This window comes from Fukomys damarensis, unplaced genomic scaffold, assembly GCF_012274545.1.
Source record: "Fukomys damarensis isolate Sample0158 unplaced genomic scaffold, DMR_v1.0_HiC HiC_scaffold_16, whole genome shotgun sequence".
NCBI classification, from domain to species: domain Eukaryota; kingdom Metazoa; phylum Chordata; class Mammalia; order Rodentia; family Bathyergidae; genus Fukomys; species Fukomys damarensis.
In genome coordinates, this window is record NW_022900928.1 from 53,414,489 (window position 1) to 53,420,326 (window position 5,838).

The following is a 5,838-nucleotide window of genomic DNA, read 5'->3' on the forward strand; positions in this document are numbered from 1 at the left end:
TATATATATAGTAATGAGATCTAAAATACTCTAGTCTGGTACAAGACTTTTTCTTCTGTCTTCTCCTCCATGTCCTCTAATCCACAGAACAAAGGTGGACAACTCTCATTCCTAGTGTCACTTCTACCATGGTCTATCAAACTCCATTTCAAAAAGCTGCTTCTAGAAGACATCTCTGTTCTGTCACTTTTTAAAAACAAATGGGTGTTTCGGAGACGTGAAACTTTCTAATTAGCCAAAGGCACAATGTTATTTTACTGTTTCTCTGCAGCAACTCCATGGCCAGCCTAACCTCAGCCTGGCTCCCTTACCTTCAAGGACGGGTGAGAGCCTTTAAATTCCTCCTCCTCTCAAGGCGGTGCAGCCCCCTCCAACGCAGGAGTCACTCCAAGACCCGGATCTGCGCACTTCTATGCCGGAAGTGGCGAGTTAAAGGCGCTCTGTAGTGGTCACCATTTTTCTCCCCTCAGGACGCTGCGTCCACTGAGAGGCAACACGTTTTAGATGGCGGCTGGCAGCAGCTTCGCCTAGGCTGGCAGGTTTGGGCCAGGAGACCCTGAGGCCTGAGAAGTCCGGGCACCTTAAGGCCGCTGCTGCTTTAAGACCATAGAGGTGAGGGCGGGGAGCCATTTGCCTGTGCTTCAAAGCCTGCGCCCAGCAGGCTGGCGGCAGGAGAGAGGGATCTGGGACCTGCTCCTTGAGGCCCCTGCCATCCCCTGGCCCTGGGTCACCATCCAGCGGCATCACTGAGGGCCGGGAGGGCCCTGGAGAAGCAGGCCGCGCACCGTTTTTTCACAGACGATGTTTTCAGAGACTCTGGTAAGCTTTAAACCACTGTTTCTCAGAGAATGTTTCTTCCAAATCGATTCTGTGAAGAAGTTCGAGGTGTGTAGAAGAGTAAGCAATGGATATCTGAGAGAACACAGGAAGCGGGAAATCACAGGTTAGGTGCAATTAATGTATTAGAGTGAATCCAATTTTAGAGAAAAGTCTGAAAATGTAGGGAATTGTGATGAGAATGATGATAGGAAAGGGATTGTGCACCTTGACAGGCAGTTTCTAGGTTTTAGAAAATGAATGTACAGAACCATATGTATTTGAACATATGGCAGGCATAAATGACTTGATTTTGAACGTTTTTACTTATATTGAAAATTGAAGACCAGTGGGAGAAGAATAAGGAAAGATAGAGAAGTGAGAAAATGGATACAACGATTGGAGCCACCTGAAAAACTTTACCTTTGAAAGACACTGATAAATGAGGCATTGTCTTAGAAACACTTAGAGGTATGAGACATTATTGGTTGTATAATTTAACTGGGGGAAAGAGGGTATGTTTATATCCTGATAAAATTATCTTTTAAAATGTTTAATTGTTGTTATATCTTAGCTAGGCATAATAATTAAATCCATTCCGAGGAATTGGACAATATGCATAATATCACATCTAGATCAATAAACATAGCAGCGTGAGAATGCAGTGGCAAGAGTGACGCTGTTGTGCAGATGAAACAAGCTGAACTTTTCTAGGCCTAAATGTGTGGATTATCCTCTGATTGAACTGGTAGCACCGTATTTGAGTATTTTACATATAGGTTTTATTTAATTTCAATAATTAATGATGGAGATACAATGATGATCTCCATTTTACAGATGAGTAAACTGAGGCGTGGAAAGATTGAGTAAAGATTAGTCAGTCTGAGCGGGGGATTTTGGTCAGTGGTCTTGCTGCCTGCCTCTCAAGTGCAAGGACCTTTGTTCATTCCTCTGTACCCTCCCCAAAAAGATTACGCAGGCTGTTTGTAAAACTACTTAACCTCTGCTTCAAAAGAGACAGAGGGTGAGTGGTGCAACCAGTATGGCAATCAAGTGGGAAGGATAGGGGAAAGGTAATAAGGGAAGAGAAAAGGATATGAGAAAATGCAAAAATGGAAATAAAGTGTTTGTAAATGGGGACTGGAGGAGGGGGTGAAGGGAGGGCGGGGACAAGGGGGAAAAAAATGAGAACCAAGATCTGCCATGTAAAGGTACAAGATCCCAATAATGAATGTAACTGCACTGTATACCTAAAATGTACCAATAAACTCAATGAGAAAAAAAAAGAGAGAGACAGAGGGTAAGTATAAAAATCACTTAATTGAAGCAGAGATTGTGAGAAGAATGTCTCAAGAAGACTACTTTAATATATTTTTTTTGGAAAGAGGTGGAAAATGTGGATGTTTTGGAATACTGTTCTTCAGTCACGTCAAGCTTACATATACTTTGCTATTATTATATTTTTGTAAAATATAAATATTTTTTAAATTTATAAACAGTTCAAATTTTTCTATAGATGTTACAATTTGAGACCATAGGAGGTGCAAGATTAAGATTCTAATGATTTTTAAAAGAAAGACTGCATATGATATGAGTTATCATCTTTGGAGTAAAATGTATTTTTCAAGGTATTATATAGGTGGAACTAAATATGCATTTTTATACATTTTCATATATTTGCTGAATCTTTGGTCATTTTTTCTTCTGTCCATGTATCTGAAAGTTCTACAAAACCTAATATAGTGGCATATGGTAATCTGTAACACTAGAAAACTGGGTGAGTTTTTGAGAACTGGAGTATCCTAAGAATTGGGTAATTATTAGTACTTAACGTCGTGCTATTTGCAGGTACATTTACTGAATTTTAGAGCAATGACTACGTCAAGTAATAAACCTATAGTTTTGCAATAGTGTCAGCGTTGGGGTGATTTCTGGGAAGTATATCAGTTTTGCTACAAGAAATAATACCCACTAAATACATTAACTTTATCTAAAAGCAAAATTAAATGTTTAGTTCAAATGTTTAAAAACTTTTATTGATATAATTCTGTGAAAGCCTGGCGTGGTGGTGCACGCCTGTTATCCCAGCACTTGGGAGGCTGAGGCAGGAGGATCACTGTTAGTTCGAGACCAGCCTGGGCTACATAGTGAGTTCCAGGTCAGTCTCAACTACATAGTGAAACCCTATCTCAAAAAACAAAAACAAAAACAAACAGAAAACAAAAAAAATATCCCATGAAGTAGGTGTTGTTTAATTTCAAATAATTAACAATTAAAGTCTCATGGCTTCTATATATATAAAATATATTTGTGTGATGTTTTATTTACTCAATCTGTTTAGATAATTATAAGAATAAATAGATACAAGAAATCATTTGCTCATTTATTTCCTTGATGATTTATGTAAAGATATGACCTAGGAAAAATTGAATTAATTTTGAAATTTTGGAAACAAAGCCATTTGTGACTAATGGCATAAGGAAACAGAATTATTCTTGTGTCTATACCATTATTCTGAAATGATCATAAAATTTGCTGTGAAATATTAGAATATTTTTATTATGAGAAATGTCGAACTTTCTTTCTCTGTATTTGAATTGGAGTTGGTTATTGCTTTAGCTACTTTAAATCCAGCCCAGGCTTCAGATACCTCCAGTGGTGAATTTCTGCTACACTTTTGTTTAAAATAAAATCTGGGGTGCTAGAGAGTTTCTTTTAGTGTTCCTGCTCTACCTTTAAATTTCATGACATTCTTCATGCCTATGTCATGCTCCTGCTCCTCCTCTAAAAATACAGTGCTATTATTTTATACTCAGTTGATATTTTATGTTGGGAGTAGAGGTACTTTTTATTTATTCTGTTCTGGTTTTAGTCTAGTGGGATATTTCATGTGAAATGCTGGAATAGACCTTTTTAAACATTCCTGCCTGTCTCAGCTGCAAGAAATCTCTTGTTTTAGTTCACAGAGCAGGTAAATTCCTTTTATCCTAAATACAGTCCATCTTTGTATCTCAGTGCAGAATCTCTAACATGTGGTGAAGATGAAATTCATTATCCTCTTCTAGTGGCAGTGGATCCATGTCAGGTATTAATGCAGGATGCTAGGAATGAGTTTTCCACCTCAAACCCAGCAGTGGGTAACTATATCAGTGCTTAATATGGGAAAGGATTACTTTTTCTCTTCCAGTTACCAGCCTATTCTCAGATGCAGTAGTTTTTGTCTCATGTTATAGGAGGGTCCAAGGAATATTTGCTGTCTGTTTCTCAGTGCTAGCTAACTACCACCCTATTAAGGTAGGCTCTAGAGTACAGATGAACTTTCCGGGATACTACAACTCTGTCCTTAAAACTACATAATCCTACAAAAATGGTCCACAGAAAAGGTATTTTTAATCAAGTGTCTTATGCTGTTTCCAGTTACTGTCATGCATACTTGGTAGAGTATTCGTGGAAAGGAATGGGTGACTGGGTGCCAATTCTCCCTTGTATCTGAGGCTTCTAGTAATGCTAAGTAGTCATCATTGGCTGTACTGAGACTTAAAAGAATTTGCTAGAATTTTGTCTTTTTTCTACCTGGTTCTATGATATGGATACTTCCTTTCATGTTTTGCTAAAGGTTTAATAGTCTTTGTATCCTGTTCTCCTGTTCTCTGTTTTCCTCAGGAGGTTTAGTGTCTCTTAGATTTCAGTTTGCCAGTTTATTCTGAGACTTGAGCTACCTGATATACTTTAAAAATTCAGAGTATTTTTTAGGAATTTTTTGTGTTCTTATTGGTAACATGTATGATAGTCTGTTGCAGTTTTCTACATCCTGAGTAAAAAAATGAAACTTATCTGTTAAAGGTAGGATGTTTATACATTTACATTATGGTATAGATAAGAATAAAAACATTTTTGGTTTCTGGATGTGGATTTTTAAAAAAATACGTATTTCAAGATTAGCTACTTTTTAGTCACATAAAACACGTTTATTCATGCAGCTTTGTATAATTTCTACATGACAATTTGGACTTTTAGTTCATGGCTGTGTATTCTGACAGAAAAAAATAATTATAGATTCTTTTCATGAGTCATAATGATAGTCAGTATTAGAGCATTGAATAAATATAGGAGTCTAGTGGAGAACTACTAAATAATTTTTGTATAAAACATTATTCTAATCTGAATGGTGAAGCAAGTAATTGCAGCTCCATGTAAGTCTCATAAGTTTATTTGGTCTAAATCAGAAACTACTCGGCCGTGTGTGGTGGCGCATGCCTGTAATCCCAGCACTGAGGAGGCTGAGGCAGGAGGATCGCTGTGAGTTCGAGACCAGCCTGAGCTACATAGTGAGTTCCAGGTCAGTCTCAACTACATAGTGAGACGCTGTCTCAAAAAAACAAAAAAAAGAAAAAAAAAACTACTCCAAATATGGCTGAATTAGATTCTTTTAGATTTTCATGATTTCAAGTGGTCACTTTCATTAAGGTTGGAAATGGAACTTTTCGTAGCTATGACTCTTTTCCTCTCTAACTTTTAATGCACTACCTCTAATGAAAATAAAACACAAAACACTAATGCACGACTACCATCAGTAGCTATCTGATCTTTGGAAAATCACTCTAAGAATTTCTTAATTTATGTCAGGAACTAATTTTATCTCCCCCTCTATTAGAGAAATTGTAATGGGAAAGTATTACTTGTATTATATAATAAATATGTGTGATAGTTTTCTCTAGACTCATTTTTGTCCTTAGTAAAGGTTGATCTGATCCTTACAGGACTTATTCCACAGGTCATTGGGGTTGACTTAGGTAACTCCTTGATCATTCCTGTGATATCTTTATATTTATTTAAGTAATTTTCTATTCTTCTTAATTGAGGGCATACAAACACAGTCAATATCAGTTGAGAAAGCCTGAATAAATTAAGCTTGCCTTAATTGAAATTTCATTGATAAAGACTGTATAATTTTATAAAATGAGAGATACTGATAAATTCATTGTTTATCTTGATATCCCTATTTATTAATTAAAAACTAAT